General features: G+C 47.8%; 1 long non-coding RNA gene across 1 annotated transcript in view; it reads right to left on the bottom strand.

The window, feature by feature from the left end:
• The window catches only part of LOC309663489, a 368,186-nt gene extending 360,157 nt beyond the window's left edge, over positions 1–8,029 (bottom strand). Inside the window, exon 1 of the long non-coding RNA XR_014265313.1 lies at positions 7,352–8,029. This is a non-coding gene — a long non-coding RNA (uncharacterized lncRNA). The remainder of the gene's footprint in view (positions 1–7,351) is intronic.
• Between the last annotated feature and the right edge of the window lie 3,016 nt (positions 8,030–11,045).

Genomic DNA, 11,045 nt, shown 5'->3' with positions numbered 1-11,045 from the left:
ATGTGGCAGCTGCAGGGACATGACTCCAGAAGCCGCTGTTAGGCTCTGGGTGGAGATGCAGAGGAAGAGGGACCTGTGGGGAACAGGGGTCAGGAAAGACTCATTTGCAATGACCCTAAGAAACCATGGGCAGGGCGTCATTGTTTCCCGTCTAAGCAGAGCCTAGCCATACCTGTACACACGGGTACAGCCATATCAGTTCTTAAAGTATTGAAAACATCCTGTACCACTTGGAAAACAGCCAATGCCCTGAGCCCCACTAGTGCCTGGGCCACCCCATTCTCTCTCCTGGCACCTTCGTACCTCCCTCCAGTCCAGCAACTAAAGAGTTAACACTTGCCCGAGCAGAGGTCCTTGGAGCGCAGACTCCTGCCTTCAGAGCTGGCTATCTGTGAAGACTGGTCTAGGACTAAACTCATTCTTACTGTTTTTAAATAGTTTGAATGTCACCTCCAGATGAAACTACCCAAATGGAATGAGGCATCTAAACAGAGCCACATGGGGTCCATCTGGGATGGCTCCTTGGAGGACAAATCTTGCAAAGGAAATCTGAAGGGGTAAGAGATGCAATTTAGGGGCTGGGAGAGTGAGGGTTTGGACAAAAAATCTGATTAAGGGGCACTCCTCCTGCGCATGCTGGGGCTTAAACACAGGGTTCAGGCGCCCTGCACATCCCTCTGCCCTTAACTACCCTCTGGGCCCCTCCCCTGTGACGGACCCTGAGGGCAGGCCTAGCAGCCAGTGGCCGCATTATTAATACTCCTTGATCTGCCCGACTCCCCGTGGTTTCCCTGCCAGCTGCGCCCTCCCTCCCCTCTTTGCTCCTAGACAACATGTGCTGGAAGAATGCAGGTCAGAACAGCCACAGAGGGCTCCCAGCAACCCCTGAAATCGTCTGCCCGGCAGGGTCCTCCAGAGGTTATCTAGGCAGGGTCGAGGATAGAAGACTTTCACTGGGATGCAGATGCTTTTCAGGGAAAGAGGTTCGATAACTTCTGGGGGATGGTGTCCTATATCTTGTAACAGTTGGGAAAGGGTTCCTTAAGGCTTCATCTCAGTCCCCTCTATTCAAAGGGAGAAAGGGTGAATTGGAACAGGGAGGAAGGGAGAGGAGGGGAGGGCCAAAGCCCATCACCTCCCCCTATCTTGCTATGGAAATGGACGAGCCAGATGGCAGCTCATTTCACTGGCTCTGGAGCTGGACAGCCCTGGGTTCACCTCCGGGCTCTCTCCTTACCAGCTGTCTGACTCCGACAGGTTATCTAACCTCCCAGAACCCAGTTTCCTCATCTATAAAATTGGAATAATAATAACTCAGGGTCCTTGTAAGGATGAAATGAGGCAATGGATGGAAAGCATCTACCCATGTGACTACTGTTAGTTCCCTTCTCTTCCTTCCTCATATTAAGTTGGGCAAGAAGACAAAAACTATCTCCCTAGCCATTCAAATATTCATAAAATAAGCTTAGGAGTTTTTTCTGCCAGCTACATATTTTCTCACATATCTTCACCTGGTCTTTTCTTTCCTCGGGTTCCCCATCCCTCCCTGGTCATCTCTTGGGAATAAAAGAGTAAGAGATGCCCAGACAGTCAGAAGATGGTTCCTGAAGCCAAGCAGAGATTTCAGAAGGGACAGTTTCTACCGTTTTGTACTGCATACCAGAAGCCTCTCCAATGTTCATAGTGTTTAACCTGGAACTTCAATTCCAGGAATCAAAGTGAAAACATTTGAAGATTTAAAGCTTCAAAGATTTATGTATAAGGGTGTGAGATATGTGTGTGTACACACACACACACGTATGTCTGACACATATATTTATTTGACATTTAGGTTGTGATATACATATGATGTGATATATATATATATATAAACATAACCTAAATGTCAGGTAAATGCTAAACAAATTAAATAAGTAGATAAATTTAAAAATAAATAAATTTTTTTATGCTAGAACATTAACGAGCCATTAAAAATTAGGTTTGGTGCACCCCAATCTTTATAGCAGCATTATTTACAATTGTCAAGATATGGAAGCAACCTAAGTGTCCATCAACAGATGAATGGATAAAGAAGATGTGGTATGTGTATACACACACACACACACACACACACACACACATACACACACACACACACACACACACACACACACACCAATGAAATACTACTCAGCTATAAAAAAGAATGAAATTTTGTCATTTGCAACAACACGAATGGACTTGGAAGGTATTATGTTTAGTGAAATAAGTCAGACAAAGAAAGACAAATGCTGTATGATATCATGTATATGTGGAATCTAAAAAACACAACAAACCAGTGCATATAACAAAAAAGAAGCAAACACAGATGTAGAGAACAAACTAGTTGTTACCAGTGGGGAGAAGGAAGGAGGGAGGGACAAGACAGGGGTAGGGGATTAAGAGGTATAAACTACTATGTATAAAATAAATAAGCTACAGAGATATATTGTACAGCACAGAGAACATAGCCAATATTTTATAGTAACTATAAATGGAGTACAAACTAAAAATTGTGAATCGCTATGTTGTACACCTGAAACATATAATATTGTAAATCAACTATACCTCAATTTTAAAAAAAGGAAAAATACACTGGAGCAAAAACAAATAGGTTTGGGAAAATATTTAGTGAGAGAGAGACTCTTAAAATATAAAGCACAGTGAAAAGTCAAGACACATACTGTATTCATGGCACGATCTCAAATATTCAATAGATGTTTGAGTACAGACAAAAGGCTGCAAGGAAATTCACCAGAATATAAATTCTGGTCAACTCTGAGTATTGGAAGGAAAAGTGAGGTTTATTTCCTTCATTACAAAAGTAATCCATGTCATTGTAGAAAATTTGAAAAATGCAGAATGGGATAACCAGAAAAGGTTGATTTGAATTTTTAAGTATCTTTAAAAAGAATGGGTGGTTTCCAATGAACCCACCAAAATCAGCGGTCAAAATCATCAGCTCCTCTACTACCTGCTACCCACCTCCAGTGTTTGTAACACTATCCTCCATACACACACGCACACACACATGCACCGACCCCTGCCTACACATATGCACACACATGCATGCACAGAACACACCTGAGATTCCCACCTAGGCATACGGTCAAGTCCCTTGGGGTTGTTGCAGGAGCCCGAGGCTAAGGAGAAAGTGTCTGCTGGAAGGATGGAAGAGAAAAAATAAGAGGAAGTGGGCGTGGGGCTTGTGAGGGAGGAGTGAAATGAGAAGGGAGGGGGAGTGGACTTCTAGGAATAAAATTCCTGCAAATCACCATCTTCATTCAGAAAGATGAGCTGAGTTTTTCCAGGGAAAGGAGATTCCACAGGATGGTTGGGGCGGCAGTTGTTTTAAGAAAAATAGAAGCAACTGTCTGGAAGGACTTGAGGGGCTTGCTCCCCAGCACCAGGGGCGCTAGTGTTCTGTTGCCCCTGAACAAACCACCCCCCACGACTTAGTGGCTATACGAGCAACAAGCATTTATCGTGCTCAGGTACCTGCGATTTGGGCGGGGCCAGACGGGAGCAGCTCCCGTGCAAAGCCTCTGCTCCACGTTCTGTCTGCTGGGCTGGCGGGACTGGGGGGTTCCAGGACGGCTCGCTCCCAGGGCTGGCACCTTGGCACTGGGTGTTCAGCCAGGGCCCCGGGCTCAGAGCATTGCTTCCTCCCCATGTGGGTCTCTCCTCCTCACAGGCCGCTTTGGCTCCCGCTCGGCACAGTGGCTGGCTTCCAAGAGCGAGCATCCCAGGAGACAGGAAGTGGCAGCTGCCCGTTTCTGAAGACCTGGACCCAGCTATGGGCACAGCGCCTCGTCTACTGAATTCTTTCGTCAAACGGTCGCAAGGGCAGATTCAAGGGGAAGGGAGACAGATCCCGCCTCTCAAGAAGCGGAGGGTCAAAGAATTTGGGAACTGTGTTTTTAAACTTCTGCAGAGGGCGACAGATAAGATCAGTTCTCAGGGGGTTCATCCAGACCAAGCTGTTTACAGCATCAGGGCACTCATGACGGGTGGATGGGATAAGAATCTGTGGGATGAGCAACGTTGCATCATATCCATAAAGGAGCAGCCTGCTCTGGCCTGGGAAAGGAAAGTCCAGTTTTTCTTTTCGGTCCGCTCCCCAGCTCCCACAGCATGGATGTCTCCGGTCTCTGGTCTCCCCCTACTCCTCCACCCATCCTAACGACTCTGAACAACCTCACGATGGCCCTCAGGGCTGTGACTCCTCAGAGCCAGCTCTAGAAGCCACAGAATGTCAGGGACCACTCAGGTGTCCCTGACAGGAGAAGCAGGCCACTTTCTCTCCATGGGAATAAGGAGGGCACCTGGCGAGGGGGAGGAGGGAGCTAGCTGTGCTGCATTGAATCAGTGTGCAGCCCTGTGGAGCTGCTCTTCTCATGGGACTTTCTTTTTTTTTTTTAATAATTTTAAATTTATTTATTTTTTATTTATTATTTATTTTTGGCTGGGTCTTCGTTTCTGTGCGAGGGCTTTCTCCAGTTGCGGCGAGCGGGGGCCACTCTTCATCGCGGTGCGCGGGCCTCTCACTATCGCGGCCTCTCTTGTTGCGGAGCACAGGCTCCAGACGCGCAGGCTCAGTAGTTGTGGTGCACGGGCCCAGTTGCTCCGCGGCATGTGGGATCTTCCCGGACCAGGGCTCGAACCTGTGTCCCCTGCATTGGCAGGCAGAGTCTCAACCACTGTGCCACCAGGGAAGCCCTTCTCATGGGACTTTAACTCCTGTAAGTCTCTGAGAAGGGACCTCAAAGACGGAGTCCGGCCCCTCCTACTCAGAGGACAGCGAGGCTTAGAGCAGGGCAGAGGCTGCCTGGAAAAGCAGGACTAGCACCCAGTTCTCCTGACCCCAAGCCCAGCGACCTCTTCCCCAGCCCATCTCTTAGGGCACATTCATTCCCTACTATGGAGTTTCTACTGTGAGCAAGGCACCCACCCGCCAAGGAGCTCATTTTTGTTGAGAAGATGTTTCCAATCCAGCACCTCCACCCAGAAACCCCTAAGAGGGCATCTAAACATTTCCTCTAAAGAGGCCAGGAGCCGAGGAGAGATCTGCAAAGCCAAGGCAATCTGCTTTCCATTCCTGAGCCCACCATCACCACCCGACCCACCATGAGTGAGACTTCTCCAAAGTCACTAGTGCCATCTTAAAGGTGGGAACTGTGCTTTCTATGACATGATGTAGCCAAGGTTGATATGCCATAAAAACCATGCTTTCAGTGAATTAGATAAAAAGGATGATGCATTTACAGCAGGCTCCTTATGCCCCCCTCCACATATACCACACACACACACACACACACACACACACACCGCCCCCTATGCCCCATGCCCAGGGTAAGAAGTGCAGCCCTGGTGGGGATTTTGCTAGCTCACTTGAGTATTGTGGCTGGCAAACTGGTGGGAAGACCGGCACTTGAATCTGGGTGTCTGGGCACGAAAGCCAGAAGTGTTAGAGTTCTCCTACAGTCATACAGCACACCCTACCAGGTCACTGCACATGGCTGTGCAAGTCGTAACCTGCCTCCGGACGCCCAGAGGAAGGGGCAAGTGAAGGCTGAAATTCTGCTGGGGACTGACTTGCCCAGACATGCCACAGGCAGCAGGGCCCCTATGCCCCTCACCCTTCCCCAGGCAGAATCCACCCTCCCAATATTTTTGGTTGAATAAACCATTTAACAAATATTTATTGAATATTGATTGTGTGCTGGGAACTGTTACAGGCACTGGGAATAAAATGAAAAAGCCAGGCAAACAAAGTTCCTACCCCTGTGAAGCCGTCACCTCCGGGAAGAGACAGGAGAAAGTCAGGGGTTGTGAGTGCTATCAGAACAGCAAAGTGGAGAGGCTGTGGCAGGTGCTGGGGGCGCTGCTTTAGACACCCTAGTCTGGGAAGATCTCCCTGCGGAGGTGATGTTTGAGCCGGGACCTGAGTCAAGGAGCCACAAGGAGATAAGGTAGCAACGAGACCCGAGCTGAGGAGGCAGCAGGCATCAACACCCTAAGGCGGGGGCTCTTGGTATTCGAGGCTGGAAGGAGGTGAGTAATGGGAAGAGAAGTAGAAAATGAACCTGCAGAAATAACTAATGAGGGCTCCTGCTCTCTCTATGCTGGTGAAGAAGATGTAACCGGCACTTGTTTAGGGCTGACTATGTGTCAGGCACCAATCTCACTCAATTCTCAAAACCGCCCTAGGTGGGCACACTCAGAAACTCCTAAGAGGGCATCTAAACATTTCTTCTAAAGAGGCCAGGAGCCAAGGAGAGATCTGCAAAGCCAAGGCAATCTGCTTCCCATTCCTGAGCTCACCACCACGACCCGACCCACCAAGAGTGAGACTTCTGCAAAGTCACCAATGCCATCTTTCCTAAAGGTGGGGACTGCACTTTCCATGACATGATGTAGCCAAGGGTGATACACCATAGCAACTCAGCCTAAATCCCCAGCCACTGGACCCTGTACTCACCCTGTCAGGACATGAAAAAGGATTTGGGGAGCATTGCCACTTAAGTCAAAATTTGCTTTCCCTTCCAATTCTAAAGATTCAAGTCGTATTTTCCATCCACTTAATAGAGAAAAACCTTCTCAACAGAGAAAAGCTTCCTTCCAGCCTTCCTCCGTTCCTCTTTTTCTTCCTTTGTTTCCTTTTCCCTTTATATGTCTTCCTCATCTGTGCTCAAGTTCCCTCTCCCTCTCTCTATTTATCTCCCCTTTTTCTTCACAATCTAAAGCAATGGAATATTCTTCTTACGGGGTCATGGGGGAATTTCTGACATCTGGGAACCCGGATGACGTATATGTATTTACACTATATATTGAGTTCTAGCTCAAGAATTTGCTGCTCCTTTGATTACAGTCTAAAAAGATGCAAGGGCAGGAACACCAGCCTTGAGAGACACACTTCCAGCTATCACAGCCTCCTCCCTGCTTGTTCAGTTCAGAAGTGACATCAGACATCCCTGAATCATTTCTTACCAGGCAAAAATTTTAGAAGAACCATGCTTCCGAAAAAATAATTAGGACATTTAAAAAAAGACATCAATCATAAAACTTGCTCCTAACTTCTTTGAAAGAAAATTAGCATTGGAATAGGTCAATCTGGGATTTAAATTTTCAAGGTGGGATTAAAAGAAACACATATATGGGTTTAATGGTATCAATGATTCTAAATGCACATCAGCTTCATGTGTCAAATTGTTTTTCTGATCCAATGCATTTATGAGTGCCCTATGCCCCACCTTAGAATAGAGGCATGGAGTCGTGAAAGATGCTATGTTATCAGGCAACACTGGTTTCTAATCCTGACTTGGCCACTTACCAGCTGTGGATGTAAAAATACTTCTCTGAGCTTCAGTTTCCTCATCTATAAAACAAGAGACAAAAAACATCCAACTCTTAGGGTTGAAAAGATTCAATTAGATGATGTCTGAAAGCCCTGGATAAATGTTAATTTCCTTCATTCCCACATCCTTGCCTTGGGTGCAGAGAGAGGTGATTCAAACAGGTATTGCGCTCTTACCATCAAGAAGATTACAACCTTGTTGAAAAGACAATGCTTAGTAATATAACATAAACTGCCAAATTGGTGCGAAGTTGGAAATAATCAACACACAAACGGTAAGGGCATAAAGGGGATGACCCAACTGGGAATGCTTCACAGAAGAAATGGGCCTTGAAGAACTGGTAGTTTGGAGCAGAACTGAAGCTGGCATTTCAGGCCCAGGTGTGGAGGGAAGAATCAAACTAACAAGCTTGTGGGAGAGACAGGACGAGACTGACCAGAGAAGAGAAGCCGTGGAAGGGAGCCACACAAAATGATTCATCAGGAGAAGGGCAAGGGCATGACATGGAGACGCCGGGAAGCCAGGCAGAGGCAGGTGGGCATGACTTCATCGGAAATGGGGTTAATTGTAGGTTCTGATATCATGAGATCAGAGTTTGATGGAAGGGAGAGCTAAGGGCCTCCTGTCTTCCCCGACAAGAGGCCTGCAGGAGAAGCCAGTCGGAGAATCATCCACACGGTGGGGGGGGGGGGGGGGGAATGGCGAGGTTCACCATGGCATAGATGTTGGGGGTAAAGGGGAGGAGGAGATGACTCCTGGCGTAAGTCAGGACAGCAGGGGGAGTACACGGACAACACTGAGACTAAGAAGTTAGGAAGGGGGTTGCCTGAAGGAGAAAGCCCCGTGGTTGATCTTGTTTATGTAAGAGCCCTCCGTGCGGACGTCTCCAGGGTCTGGTTCCATTTCTACTGAATGCTACCCCTCCTCTCACTTTCTTCCAGCATCATGTTTTCTAAAACCTCAGCTGAATTCATCTCTAGGTCTGCCTGGAGGCAGGAAGTTATGCAAGCTGTCCAAAGGTAACCATAGGTGTGCTCAACAGCTGTGTTGCCTAAGTCTTTGTTGGGTCCCTGATGCAGTCAGCTAGCGGTCCCCCTGATGTTGTATTCAGACTCCCTCACCTTTTTTTTTTTTAAAATTTATTTATTTATTTATTTTTGGCTGCGTTGGGTTTTCGTTGCTGCGCACGGGCTTTCTCCAGTTGCGGCGAGCGGGGGCTACTCTTTGTTGTGGTGCGCGGGCTGCTCATTGCGTTGGCTTCTCTTGCTGCAGACCACGGGCTCCAGGTGCATGGGCTTCAGTAGTTGTGGCACGTGGGCTCAGCAGTTGTGGCTCGCAGGCTCCAGAGCGCAGGCTCAGCAGCTGTGGCGCAGGGGCTTAGTTACTCCGCGGCATGTGGGATCTTCCTGGACCAGGGCTCGAACCCGTGTCCCCTGCATTGGCAGGCGGATTCTTAACCACTGCGCCACCAGGGAAGCCCTCCCTCACCTTCTTGCAGAAGAAAAATAAGAGTTTCTGGAAAGGATGTGACTCCATATCAGGCAAAATCTCATGACTTAAGGAGAGTCAACGCCATTGAGAATCTTAGAATCCTAAGGTAACCCGGAGATGTTCTTTATGGGTTCTTGGTAATATTCTTCCTCGATTATGTGCGTTCCAACTACCTCCTCCTAGTCGGTAACTTGCCCTTTCTCTTTCTGTAAGGTACCCTTTGATGAATGGTCACGGGTACCTTGCACGGATTCTCTGGTCCATGCATCCTGCCTCCAGGGAAGCCCACCCTTATCTGCTGCTGCAGTTCCCCATGGCTTCAGCTGGCAGAGCTGTGTGGGATTCTGGGCACCAGCACAGCAAGCAGGCCCGGAGGCAGCCAGCATCAGGAATTGAGGAAGGGAGTTCCAGATGGAAGCAGCAGAGTGTGAAGATGCTTGACTGCAGGCCAGCCCCGGGGCGGGGGGAGAGGTGCGGGGGCTTGGAATGCCCTAAAAGGTTCCAGACCAGTGGAGAAGGGCTGCTAGGAAAGGCTGAGAGCATCGGCACGCAGACCCAAAGGAACGTCTGGTATTCAGCCCCTATGTTAATAAGATTTGGGGAATTACAGACTCCCCAGGATTGAAATCACCCTCACCCTAAAATTCTCATGCCCACCCTCAAGCCTCTTGCCAAGATGACCAAAGCGGTGTTTCCCAAACAGAGGTGGAAATCTGCCACAACTCTTAGGGGTCATTCCTTCAATTCCCCCTAATACTTCTATTGCCTTCTATGAAATGTCGAGAAGGATAGGAAATCCAACTTCAGATTTTTCTGGACAACTAGACGGAAACAGGTAAGAGCAGAGGAAATGATTTACGTCAATTACAACGAAATGAATAAATGTTAGAGAACAGAAAGAACTTCTCAGGAGTCTGAGAGGGTGTGCGATACAGACCATAGTCTCAAAAGTGAGTTTCCGCATTCTTTTATGGAAGAGACAACCACACTGGGCCTCGGATCCCTCATCTATAAAATGGGGAGACCATTCCCTGCCTTGTCTTACTTGATATTGCAAAGAGTAAAGTCCACTTGAGATGCTATAGACCTTAACATCTTCAAAGGAAGTTTCTTATGACTTCTGCAAAGTAGAGGCTTATGAACCGTGAGGTTATCCAACCAAGGAGATGGGAAAATGAGGGCCCTTCACCCCTAGATCATCTTCCAGAAGCACTAGATGGGTAAATGGGGCCAGAACCATCTGTAACATGCTACCAGACTGTGCTTATCCTTTCAGCTGCCAGATGATAACCTATTTTCTTCCCACCAAAGCAATCATGCCTTGACCACTCCCAGGACTTGGTGATCCCGAGTACTCCAAGACCACTTCCCACCTGCCTCCATCAGAGCGCCCAAGTAGCAGGTGCAGACTCCTTCTGGAACCAGGGACTGGCCACATGCCCAAATGGAGGCAAAGAGAGAACACGAGGAAAGCCTGAAATACCGTCTCAACCTGTGGGTTTCAACTGCAGCTGAGCGAACCCCAGAGTCCCAGTGAGGTGTCTCAGTAGGCCAGGACTAGTTTTGGGTCTCCCACCCCTACCTCAACCACAGTAGCTCTGATGTTATTGGTCTTACATATTGGGGTTCCATATATGCTTTTGTTCACTAAAGAGGTTCTGTGACTCTAGAAATGTTTATAAAACTTTGTCTGCACTAATATATTTTATAGGTAAAGAAACCAAAGCCTAGAGGTGTGAATTAATTGTACTCAAGACTTCTTTAGAATCAGATACCAAATCCAACAGAAGAATTTTATTGGGGAAAGTGTCTATGCTGTCGACCCCAAACTAAGGTAACATGCACATAAATCCCATCTATCCTTCTATTCTTGCTGTTTCTTCAGCTCTCCCCGTTCCCTCAACTCCTAAGCACTTCTCGGACAGGTAGAGATGCTATTTAGGAAAATGTCCCCTATGTATCCTCCCTCTGGGGCACTGCAGACCTTCCCCTCAGCTCTGTTTTGTGCTTCCTCCATCACTAACACTCCGTACTGTTGGTAGATTTAGGCTATGAACACCTTGAGGGCAGGGACCAGATCTAATTCCACAAATCTGTATAGTCTCCACATTAGGGACAGTGCCAGTAACTCAGGAAAAGCTCAATAGATGGTTGCAGGAAGGAAGGAAGGAAGGAAAG

The sequence above is a fragment of the Balaenoptera physalus genome, assembly GCF_965194825.1.
Source record: "Balaenoptera physalus genome assembly, chromosome: 6".
In the NCBI taxonomy this organism is placed as follows: Eukaryota; Metazoa; Chordata; class Mammalia; order Artiodactyla; family Balaenopteridae; genus Balaenoptera; species Balaenoptera physalus.
This window is presented reverse-complemented; position numbering and strand designations above follow the sequence as displayed.